Source organism: Canis aureus, chromosome 28 (genome assembly GCF_053574225.1).
Source record: "Canis aureus isolate CA01 chromosome 28, VMU_Caureus_v.1.0, whole genome shotgun sequence".
In the NCBI taxonomy this organism is placed as follows: Eukaryota; Metazoa; Chordata; class Mammalia; order Carnivora; family Canidae; genus Canis; species Canis aureus.
The window spans coordinates 16848119-16860583 of NC_135638.1; the positions used below are offsets into that span (position 1 = coordinate 16848119).

The 12465-nt window shown below is 34.4% G+C and overlaps 1 long non-coding RNA gene across 12 annotated transcripts in view; it reads right to left on the reverse strand.

Moving 5' to 3' along the window:
- The window catches only part of LOC144300471 (uncharacterized), a 100324-nt gene that overhangs the window by 16745 nt on the left and 71114 nt on the right, over nt 1-12465 (reverse strand). For 7 of the 12 annotated variants that reach the window (XR_013367130.1, XR_013367129.1, XR_013367133.1 and 4 more), the window contains one exon: nt 4434-4556. The exons of 2 other annotated variants lie outside the window; for them this stretch is intronic. This is a non-coding gene — a long non-coding RNA (uncharacterized LOC144300471). The remainder of the gene's footprint in view (nt 1-4433; nt 4557-12465) is intronic. 3 more of the 12 variants (XR_013367132.1, XR_013367127.1, XR_013367128.1) reach the window with 1 other exon arrangement.

Here is a 12465-nt window from a genome sequence, read left to right on the forward strand (position 1 = left end):
CTGCTAAACGGGTAATGAGTTTCATCTGAGGTATGTTAAATTTAAGGTGCCCTTGTATTATATACAAGGTATATATGAAGAAGGCAGGTAAGAATATGGGAAAGTTGAGTTAGAACTATGTACTTCCATGGCATTTTATGTGAGTGGAATTGATGGCAGTCTATGAGATCACAGCAGGTATCCAGAAGGATGATGACTTAACGAAGCAGCACTTCACTTTTTAAAGCATGTGTGGAAGAAAAGCCAGTGAGAAAAACAAAAGGAACCTCAGAAGGAAGCAGGATCCAAGGAAGAAGAGACTTTCAACAAGTAATGATCAAGAGTGTCCAATGTTTGCAAAACAGTGAAGAGGAAAAGAACTGAAGAAGATCTAATTAACTTAGATTCCCAAAAAAATGCCATTGATGGAAATTTTGGAATAGGAGGGAAAAAAAACCTGCTTAAAATTAAAATAGGCCACAGATAATGAAGCAGGATAGTAATTAACATATATTTTTACTCTTTTAAAATATTCAGAACTGCCAAAAGAAGTATTTTCTCTTAATTTATTCTTAAGCAGAGCAAGACTCCCAATATGAGTCATAAAAGTTTCTTACAGTAGTAAGTGAAACCTTCTGTCATCATTTAAGCACATAGATCCCAAATTGGCCCCAAAGATATAGATAGGCCATAGAACATCTTTTGAAATACAAAAAGAACCACTTCCGACATCTTTCTTTCTTTCTTTTACAATCATTGACTTTTTAAAAGATATTTTATTTATTTATTCATGACAGAGCAAGAGAGGCAGAGACAGAGGCAGAGGGAGAAGCAGGCTCCATGCAGGGAGCCCAATGTGGGGCTTAATCCCAGGATCCCGGGATCACAACCTGAGCCAAAGCAAGTGCTCAACCGCTGAGCCACCCAGGCATCCCATATTCATTGACTTTTAAGCACAATTTCTGATGAGGTAAATAAATAAGAACCATATTTTTATTTTCCACTTTTGTGTTGACCCCTCAAGCTGTTTTCTCTCAAGTCTTGACATGATATTTTGTGCCATTTCTGAATAGAAGTGATATTGCTTATCCTAAAATCAATTTTAAAAACTTTCCCCCAAATCAACAGGAATATGTAATTTCCTCCCTAATAGCACAAAATATTCTAATAATAATACAAACTTACATTTTATATGGTATCACAATTTACAAACCTTTTCATGAGCCATCTCATCTCATATCCACAATAACTTATGAAAATAAATACAGCAGATACATTTATCTTGCAGGTAATAAGTCTGGCTTTAATGTTTATGTAACTTGTCAAAATTTACATAGCTGAGAAGAACCTGGACTTTTTCTCTATGACACTGCCTCATTGTTATCTTTAGCTCAGAAAATAAAACTCTTCATCAAATGATAACTTTTGAATTTTTATTGTAAAATACTCTAACTTCTATTTTCAAAAAGCAAACACATTAGCTGATCTTCTCTTTAATTATTAATATATTAAACTATGCTGAAGAGATGTTAGGTATATGAAAAGTATAAAACTTGTTTACATAAGCTAATTTATTTTATTGTGAGAAAACATATGCATTAATTAACACATGAATTAAGACTTTGGACTTGGAAGCCACACTAGGCTCAAATCCTACCTGTGCTACTTATTAACTGTGTAATTTTAGTCATGTCACTTAATCCCTCTATGCATCAACTTTCTCATTTGTAAAACAGATATGATAACAATAAGAACAGTACCTACTTCATAAATTTGTTGCATGAATTATTACATCTAAAGCACTATGTAGATATTAGCTGCTGCTGTTATTTTCTACAATCTAGTCACATCTTTCTCAATGAAGCAAAAGGAATTAACAAAAGGAATACTTTTTTATGCCCTGTGGCAATTTTGGACTCTAACAGGACTCTACACATCTATTGAGCAGACTTAAGGAAATGAAATTATTAGGACAACAAGTTCCTATTATCAAAATCACCATATTCAAAAAGACTTGAAAGTATATGCCTGTGGATGACTAGGAGGCATAAGGCTAAACTGCAAATTTTTGTTTGCTTCTGTTCTTACAAATTATATACATGTTTAAAGGCAAACATAATTTTACATGAACAAAGAACATAAATAAAAAGAATAAAAATAAAAGAATATAAACAACTATTGAAATAATGTTGAACCATGCTTTGGTGACCATGGGATCCCAAGCAAGCCTCGGGATCTTGGTAGAAGGATCCCAAGGATCTTTCTATTAGTGTTGCTTTCAATATAATTCTGCTGCCAACAGTCTCAGCCACCACTCCTTTCAATATTGCACATTCTTGGGAAAGCTGAGTCAGTTTTCTTTAGATGCCCACCTTGGACACCTAAGCTACAGAGTAGAGGCACCGTGTTGCAGACATTCTCAAGATGCTGAAAACTCCCGTATGGGCACCTGTAGATTCACCTGGAAAGTTTTAAAACTACATGCTCAAGCCCTACTTTATATCAATTAAATCCAAATTTTAAGATATAGTATATAGGCATCAGTATTTTTCAAACTCTCAGATGATTCCAACTTCAAGAATCAGTCTCTAAATACCCTTTTATAAGCATTTAAGTCAATGTCAAACTGGTGGCATACTGCCTTTATTATTTCTTTGGAAGAAAATGCAAATTATAAATTCTTATCATCTTTAGGGCAGCCCAGTGGCACAGCGGTTTAGCGCCGCCTGCAGCCCAGGGTGTGATTCTGGAGACCCAGGATCGAGTCCCATGTCGGGCTTCCTGCATGGAGCCTGCTTCTCCCTCTACCTGTCTCTGCCTCTCTCTCGGTCTCTCTGAATAAATAAATAAATAAATAAATAAATAAATAAATAAATAAATAAATAAATAATAAATACTTATAATCTTAAAAAAAAAAGAAGGTGTGATGAATGTGCAATACAAAGTAAGGAGAGGCAGAATGGACAGGGATAGACTGTCTCTCCCAAAATATTCACTATAATTTTTTATACAGAAATATGTGAGTCCATCTACCTACTTCCATAGAGAAGATAAGTAGCATAAAATTACATGGTCAAAGAATACTATTGTTGGAAACTTTTCAAAGTATTCCCAATTTGCTTTGCAGAAAACCTGTTCTATTAGCACCTCTCCCCCACCCCGATACTGGCTGAGGTTGTCTCTTTCATCACACCCCTGCCAACATTAAATATTATAATTTAGGAAAAGAAGCAATTTCAACTTGACAGGTTAAAAAATGATAGCCATTATTTTAACTTTAATTTTGTGAATGTTAGACACCCCACAATCTTCCAATAAATTCTGCTGCCATTCTCCCTCCCTCCATAGCTCTAGGCAAATTCAAATTGGTTTCTCATACTTGCAGACAAAATTTCAAAAAGAAAGCTAAAAATGTAAAGACATTAATCCCCGTGTTGTTTTAAACAATGAAAATTTGTAAAAAAAAATAAATAAGAATGCATCTATAGGAAATGGCTAAATATGTTTTGTTAAATACATACAAACAAATAATATATTTAAAAATACATTTTCAGGGGTGCCTGTATGGCTGAGTTGGCTAAACATCTGGCTCTTGGTTTCAGTTCAGGTCATGATGTCAAGGTCCTGGGATAGAGCCCCACATCAGCCTTCTTGCACAGTGGGGAGTCTGTTTGTCCCTCTCCTCTCCCTATATCCCTCCCGCAACTCATATTATATGTCTCTCTCTTAAATAAGTAAGTAAAATCTTTTAAAAAGTGAATTTTAAAATAGTATTTAATGATATGAAATATGCTCATAGTGCAATACTAGGTACAAATAATTTATTTCAAAAGACTTTGTATGCATCACCATATAAATGTATGAAACAAATAGAAAAAAACTGAGTAATTGATTAAAATGCTAACAATAGTTCTTTCTACATGGTAGGATAAGTGACTTTGTTTATTTTCATCTTTTTTTTGTCTTTAATATTTTCTAAGAATATTTTATGGATATATTCTACCAAGAACCCAAAGCTTGCCTGATTTTCAGGTCCTCAGAGCTTAGTTCAAGTTCAGCATGGTTTCATTAGCTGTTTACATTCTTTTTTTATTTTCTGCACAATTTTTATATTTGCCCTTTGGCCATTAAAAAACAATGTATCAGGCTTCAGGAACCCCTAACCAGCTCAGTCAGTTAAGCCTTGGATTCTAGATTTCAGCTCAGGTCATGATCTCAAGGTCATGAAATTGAGCCCTATGTTGGGCCTTCCTAAGCAGGAAGTCTGCTTGGGATTCTCTCCCTTTCCCTCTGTGCTGCCCCTCCCCCTCCCCATGTTTGCTTGCTCTCTCGCTCTCTCTCTCAAATACGTAAATAAGTAAATATTTTTTAAAAACATATATCTGTCTCCAAAACACATGTATTTAGTTTGTTAGAGCAGAAGCAAACAAGTAAGTTGAGATTTAGGTTTATACCTCCAAGCCACCCACAGCCATGTGTTTTCAAATCCATTTGAATATGGTGATTATGATTGTTGAAACTTGCTATCCTGATTCTTTCATCTCCTTAGGTCTGCTCAATAGATGTGTAGAGTTCTACTGGAATAAAAAAAAAAAAATTGTCACAAGGTAAATAAAACAAAACAAAACAAAAAGGTGTTCTTTTTGTTAATCCTTTTCTTCATTTAGAAAAGTGTGACTACATTATATAAAATAACAAAAAAGAAAAAGAAAGAAAATAACAGCAACAGCTAATGCCTATACAGTGCTTTAGATGTAATACCTGATGCACCAGACTTTTGAAGAAGGTACTATTCTTATTATCATATCCATTTCACAAATGTGAAAACTGAGGCACAGGGGGATTAAGGGACATGACTAAAGTTACTGGAGGCAGTTTGACTCTTGGAGATCTATGGGTGTCTGGAACAAGGTGACAGAGGCCCTGTGCCATGTAACCCAGAGCACAAAAGTTGATTGAGAACTCAATGGATGTACTGACATTTCCTCTCCTCTGTGACTGGGAAAGAAACTGGTACCTTGGCAGGAGACAGATGGACAGCTAATGTTACTGACAACACAGACATATCTACTACATGTGGTATACAGTAACAACTAGACCTATTTTTAAATATCATGTATTAATAGTAAATTTGAGGTATAGTAAGGCCAACAAAGCAGGAAATTATTGCTACTTAAAGATAGATTATTACAGTTCCCAAAAGAAAAGGGCATACCTGGAGGAGTTCTCAAGAGGAGGAGGTCACACAAGGAAGCACTGGGGTCAGTCAGGAGGCAGAGAGAGAGGGGGTACTGTGGGCAAGCACATTTATTATAGTTTCTTTGGGAAGGAATAGATGAGGCAGGGTAAGCAGGCTTAAGATTGGATAGTTTGAATGATTTCAGTGGGCTCCAGGGCAAAGGGGCTCTCCCTAGTTGCCAGATACCTGGGTTTGAGGTGATTAGGACAAGAGCATAGTGGTCCAGAGTATGACATCCCAATATAGAAGTAGAATTCTGGACTGGTTGGTTTGTAATGGAAAAGTATGTCTGGGAGTGGGACTCCTCCCAAGTAGGAGGGGTGACAAGAGAGGCAGGAAGCCAAGGAAAAGTGACTCAGGCATATTATTGGGTTGTCCAGAACAGGCATGTCTGGCACATGCATGTAGGGCAGATGTTAAAACATCAAGTTTACAGAAGCTAGAAACATGGTTAATACAACTTGAGCACTGGTAAGCCAAAAAATAAAAATAACAATTCATCTAAGGGGTGCCAACAATTGAAGAGAAGAAAAACAATCAGAACATACATCTAGTGAAACAGAAATGATGGAAGATTTAATGAAAATGTGAATAAAAGTAATAAAATCATTTAAATTAACTCAACAAATGACTTGGAAAAAAAAACGATCATTTATGAGTGTTTCACGTGAAAAACTTCCCAGTGCTCAGAGAAAAATTATAAAATGATAAAAATCATGAGGGAAAAGCTAAGAGATTTAAAAGACAGATCTGAGAAGCCTGTAATATAAGTGACTGACATTAAGCTTTCTGATTGTAGAGGCATCCATTTCAAAGATACCTATCTTGGATATCCAGACTGCTGACCGTATGACAGAGCTACTGGCTACATAATTGTAAAAGAAGCCAAGTCTCCCTCTTCCATGAAATTCCCCTGGGTGACCTAGATATCTGACTGCATGCACAAGTCTCCCTTGCTCTAATTCCCATTCTTATATTTTAAATTCATCAGTATAGAGTAAGACTCTATTACCCTTAGGCACCCCACGTACCCAATAAAGGCACAACCCCAACGTCCACACACACACTCACTCTCTACCTGCAGCCTTCCTGTGGGCCCTTGAGTGTGATGTGTATTCTCCAGAAACTGTGACTAATTTTTTTTTTTTTTCCTCGAAGTTCCCTTGTGTTTGTTGCTGAGATACATCCTGCAATCATAGTCAGAAACACAAAGGTAGTCCAGCCACAACATTGACTCAGGGCTCTCCACAAGCTTAGGGGCCCCAGGGAGTGCCCTAGGCAATCTTAGACTCTACACAAAATAAGCTCATACATTAGAACAACAGGAATTCAGAGAGAAAAATAGAAGAAAGGATAATTGGGGGGTGGGGGGAGGGAGAGGGAGAATGAAAAACTTAAATAGTCTCTGAAGGCAATTTTCCTGAGATGAACAATATCCTCAAGTCTTCAGATCAGTGGGCTCACAAACTTCTAGATTGTATTAAGAACAAGTTACCCTCCAAGTATATATAGTAGACAATATTCCCAAACTTTAAGGATAAAGAGAGAATCATATAACTGCCAAGAAGAAAATCAGGATGCATATGACCTTTATATACTATTATTTATATATTATATATTCATTTATAGTAATTAATAATTATTTATATAATGTTTGTATATGTATACAGGGAGAAGGCTATGTGAAGAGGAAGGCAGAGATTGGAGTGATGCATCTACAAGTCAAGGAATGCCAATGATTGCCAGGAACCTCCAGAAGTCAGGCCTAAGGAATGGAATAGATTCCCCCTCACAACTCTACCAATATCTCGATTTCAGGTTTTTAGCCTCCAGAACTGTGAGTTAATAAGCTTTTGTTGCTTAAGTCACCCAGTTTGTGGCATTTTGTTACAGCAGCCTTTGCAAACTAATACATCTGGCACAAATCTGTGGAAGAATAAGTTGGTATCTTTTTTCCAGATATCAGCAGAAATGCATGTTTTGATTATATATAAAAACAGAGAAAGGAAAAATTAAAGATTTATGGAATGTGAAGAAACAGAAGAAAGGAAAAAGGAACAAAAAGATATAAAAATAGCAATTTGATCAACAAGAAATAAGGAAACTGAAACACAAATGTATACAGAATCAAGCATTATCATTCATTTTACTAAGAGTGAGGGAAATGAGCTTTCATGAAAGATATTCTATTTAATTTTTTTTAAATAGTTGTGTTTTATCTGCAAGAGACACATTGTGATAGGTATTAAAAGTATTCAGTATTATTAGATTCTTCTCTTTTTGAGGAGTGCATGGGACCTACATTCCCAGGTATCCTGCTGTTCACTGGGTCACATGACTAGTTTTAGCCAATGGGCTGTGGGCAAAATAATAGGAAAGCTTAGGCACCAGTTTTTTCCTCCTCCATTGGCACTGAATACTGACTTCTCAAGTTGAGAGGCAGAACCACAAGATTGAAACAGACTGGATTATTGGTAAGCAACTGAGTAAGAAAGTAAATAAATAAATAAATAAATAAATAAATAAATAAATAAATAGCTTTATTGGATGCAGTAAAAGCCAAAAATATACTTTGCTTTTTTTTAAGTCTCTGAAATCTCAGGATTAAATTGTTACTGAAACATAGTGTTTTTTTTGTATCTAGACTGATACACATAAATAAAATTAGGCAATTTAAAAAAGATTGCAAATAAAAGAATGAACAAAGTAATAGCATGCAAATGTAAATGAAAGAAAACAAGAATGGATATATAATAAGGAGATTTAAAGCTAAAAGCACCAAAAAGGATAAACAGTGACATTACATAATGATAAAAATTACAATTAATGAGGAAGGTATATATAAGCAGCCTTCAATACCCACACACTCATCAATAGGTTGGTATCATATATGAACAATATGGTAGTTTAAAGATATAAAACAAAAACTATTGGAAGTACAGTAAACTGTTGAACAGATTATGAAACTTTATCTCTTTCACAATTTGCCAGATCTAATAAGCAAAATGTAATTAAAGTCCTAGAAAAACTGAACAATAATTAATTTTAATAGATACATCCTTGAACAGAGAAAATACATTCCCCTATATGTTTAACTTGGCCACAATATAAAGTTTAATATATTTAAAAGATTACTTTCTCTAATAATAACTCAATAAATTAGAAACTAACAAAATGATAATTAAAATCATATTAAGAACTTATTAAAATGAATTCTGGGGGGAAAAAAACATGTTTTTCAGAAACTCTTACCAATATCAAGAAAGCATTAGCATATGGAGTGAAATAATGACCAATACTGTATTTCATCTTCAAATTATCCTCCACATGTTAACTGCATCTAAGATAGTTGATAACTTATATTTCTTTCAAAATGGGAAAAAGAAGTTTGTTGCCCTACAAAGCTTGTAATAGTCTAGCTATGAGGAAACAGAACTTACATAGGTAACACAAAATACTTTAGCTCAGAAAAAATCCTAAACCAAGTTACATTCTAGGTTTGAAAGATCCTGTCCATACATCATTGTACTGTCTCCATGTAATAGGATGACCATACATCCTGGTTTGCTCAGGACAGTTGTGGTTTATGCCTGTTGTCCAGGTGTAATTATTAATAGCACTCCTTTTCACTTTCAAAAGTGTCTCCGTTTGGACAATAAATTTTATAGTCATCCTACCATGTAGTGATATAGCCCATTGCTTAAGAGGATAGGGGTCTCTGGGCCTTTTCTATTCAAAGATTTGTGAGGACACTCAGGCCATCTATGGGCCCCTTTTAACTATTCTGAATGAAAGTACTGGAAGCAGTATTTATGACCCTTTTCCAATTAAATAAGTAATATTTATCAAGACAGTAAATGCTATATTCCACTACATAGGTTTGTACCAGACACAATTATAATAATGTATTAAGAAAAACATATATATATATATAAAGCATATTTTTCTGAACAAAAACTCACCTACTCAAAGTCAACTATGTATAAACTGGAATACAGTTCACATCACTGTGATAAAAAGGATCAATATCAATTTGGTCACCTTATGTATGTTTAAAAAAAATTATAAGGCGAAGGGGAGTGATACAAACTTTCAGTTATAAAATGAATAAGTCACAGAGATTTAAAAATAGCATAGGGAATATAGTCAATAATATTGTAATTACATTGTATGATGACAGATAGTAACTACACATACCATGATGAACATTATGTAACTTACAATTGTCAAATCACTTTGTTGTACCCCTGAAACTAATAAGCATTGCTAATTAAATATACTGACATGATAAAAATTAAGATATATATACATATAATAGATAAATTGTAAAAGTTATTGATAACATCTCAGGGAACATGGTACCTTCTTCATTCTATTTTATCACCCCCACCCCCACTGGCCATCATTTTTTTGGTACATATATTAACTTCATTTACTTCTATGAGTAAACCCCAATTGTTAGATTTATAATATAATCATCCCTATGTTGTCAAAGTTCACTTGCTAATGTAAAATAAATACATTTGTTATTCTCAATACACAGTCAATACAGCACAAGGTTGGAATACAACCCATATTCTTCTGTCTACATCTTCAATAAAAGAAACTCTGACTTTAGCTGATTCCTGGGCTAGTCTTGAACATCTAATGTTCCCCTTGTTTAACATCTGCTACTTCTTACTTTCCATTTCACTTTTGCAATAATCACTAATACTATGCCTTAACTTGCTTATTCATTTTCAATCCCCAATGCAAATATCTCTATTTATAATAAAATGAATGCAATTCTCATTCTTTTTGGTCACTTGACAGACAATACTGCTGGCACTGTAGCTGATAGCCATCTAGCATTTCTACATTCTCCTTTATCAGCATTGTATTGATTGCATTGCTTTAGATACTTGTCAATTTGTATAGATAGATGATAATTTGTCTTGATGCATTGTCAAATCAATGCTTAGCCACATAATCTCACTTTGTTCATTTGTCACAGAAATCTATACAACACTTCCCCTCAGAAATTTAGTTAATTAGCTGGCACGGGAATGATTATTAAATATTGAACTTGAAGTCTTATCATTGTTCCTTGTCTCCTACTGGTGGTCCCGGGACTCCAGGACCGCGTCGTGGGCCAAAGGCAAAGACCATCAAAGTTATCAAAATGGCAATCAAAATGATAAATATAAATTTTTCCCAGGGGAGTAGTGAAGCTTTCCAGGAATATAAGAAACTTTATTTATGTTTTCAACTTGCAGTTTCTAGGATTCTAGGAGGGCATCTCAAACTTGAATGTGTGTGAACATCTCCTGGGGATCTTGTAAAATACAGAGTCTAATTCAGCCGATCTAGATTGGAACCTAAGAGTCTGCATTTCTGAAAAGTTTCTAGGGGGTGCCAATGCTACTCTTTAGGTCTCATGCTTGGAGGAGCAAGTTCTTTTCAAAATCACTGTAATCCATATGTGTAGGTGAACACCTACATAATGTGAGCCAGAAATCCTGTAAACTAATTCTGTCCCCTCCACAAAAGTTTGTGTTGGGTTAGATAAAGGGAAATAGAGGGAATCAGGTGTTAAAAGATAAGCTGAGGCATATTAAAATTTTTAAGAATTTATTTGAGCAAAAATTGTTCAAATCAGGCATATCCAATCTAGGAAATAGAAAGGAGCTCTGAGGAGCTGTATGAAATGAATGACTTTTATATGCAGAAGGGAGCAGGAACAAGAAAGTTATATTAGGCAAAAAAGTGGGTTGATTTTTGCAAAGTTACCTTCCTTTAGGGGATGACAGGATCTATGGGGCAGATTACCTAACTAATGCTGATCAGACTATTTTCTAATGGAGTGGTTTAAGATTTTATTTCTGGGCAGTCTGGAACAGTAATGAAGTCTCAGTTTGGTGACATAGCCCTTAGCATGAGAAGTTCCATTTTGGTCCTGTTTTTTTTTGTTTGTTTGTTTGTTTGTTTGTTTGTTTTTTAACACAAGTCATATCAAAACTTCTACTATGTTCTACTATATAGATATAAAAGAGAAGAATCAGGGACTCCGGCAATCCAGAGCCAGGTTATATTAAAGACAAAAGCTTGGGAAATGACTAAAGTATCCTGAGTTATATAAATGAAAAACTTTAAAAAGCCCTATATACAGTTTCTATTACAAAGCAAAAGAGCAGTCAGAAAAAGTTTAAGAAAAGTAAACAAAAAACTGATTTAAGGATCCTAAAAATAAAGTTAAAAGTAAGAATATATAGCATTAATTTAAATCTAAAGAAAAAAGATAAAGCAGGATAAAGTGCTAGCAGCTATAAGAATAAAGCAACAAGATGGAACTTTATAAAAACTCTATATTGAGGAAAAGATAATTGAGAAAAAAAAAGATCTAATATGCCAAGAGAGGCATAAAATTTATTGTAACTAGAAAATGGCTAACATATTGAAAAGCATTTCATATCAATCTTTAGGTAGAAAAACTGAAATTAAATCTCTAGGGTTAGAAAGTACTGAAAAACTAGCAAAAAAAAAAAAGCTATAAAGTCAGATAGTGAAATATTTTAAAATTTTGAGAACACATAAATCACCCAGCTATCACATATTACCAGGAGGATGACATGTAATCTAAGAGAGAGGAAAATTTAATAATGTTTCCATGGGACTAAATTTTTATTGTTATAATCATTATTTAATATGTCTGAGCATCAACAATATATTAGGGCTATACTTAGGTAGAAATAGCTGCTTCTGTATGAATTTATGATTCAAGCTGAAAGACAAAACACAAGAGAAGAATAAAATACATTCAGGGGAAGATCCAGAAATCATTTTTCCCAAAAAATATTAGACTATACTACATAAGGATAATATTGTTGTATTGGTCCTTAAAGATTATGACAGATGAAGGCTATGTTTGCAGAAAAGTTGAATCGAAAATATGCTAATGAAACAATAATTTCTATCCTCAGTCTAGACCTGAATATTTTCTTACTATTGAGTAACCCATGATAACGTAACAGGGGGAAACCATCCATTATTAACACAGAGGAGTAAATGAAGCACTTTGGAAGTGAGCTACCTTTCAGATCACCAACGCTCTATTGGCTTAATTGCACCCCATTGTACTAAGTGGTACTTTAATGGGAGGGAGGATGTAATGCAACTACAAGGCACTTGACACAACAGGGAATATTTACTCATCTGAGAGGATACTTACAGATACTGCACTGATAACAATTGTCTAGTACCACTTCACA